The sequence below is a fragment of the Penaeus monodon genome, chromosome 34 (assembly GCF_015228065.2).
Source record: "Penaeus monodon isolate SGIC_2016 chromosome 34, NSTDA_Pmon_1, whole genome shotgun sequence".
Classification (NCBI taxonomy): domain Eukaryota; kingdom Metazoa; phylum Arthropoda; class Malacostraca; order Decapoda; family Penaeidae; genus Penaeus; species Penaeus monodon.
Window position 1 is genome coordinate 9,349,847 of NC_051419.1, and position 305 is coordinate 9,350,151.

The window sequence follows — 305 nt, forward strand, 5'->3', positions numbered from 1 at the left end:
TTTATGAGAAGTAACAGAAAATATATTTTAAGAGAGATATTTTTGTCATTAGTACCAGCTAAATGTTGTTGTTTTTTGGGTGGGGGAGGGTTGGAATTGTTAAAGTTATTAAGGTGAAGGTTGTCTGCATGTTTGTGAATTTTATTCATGAATAAATCTAATACATTTAGAATTGGTCAATGATTAAAAGAAAGGAAGTCTTTGCTTCATTTCAGTTGGGATTTTTAATTCTAAATCAGTAGAGGTTGTTGTTTGTGCATGTCTGTTATTTATATATGTATTAACCCATTGGTGCTGGGTGCATA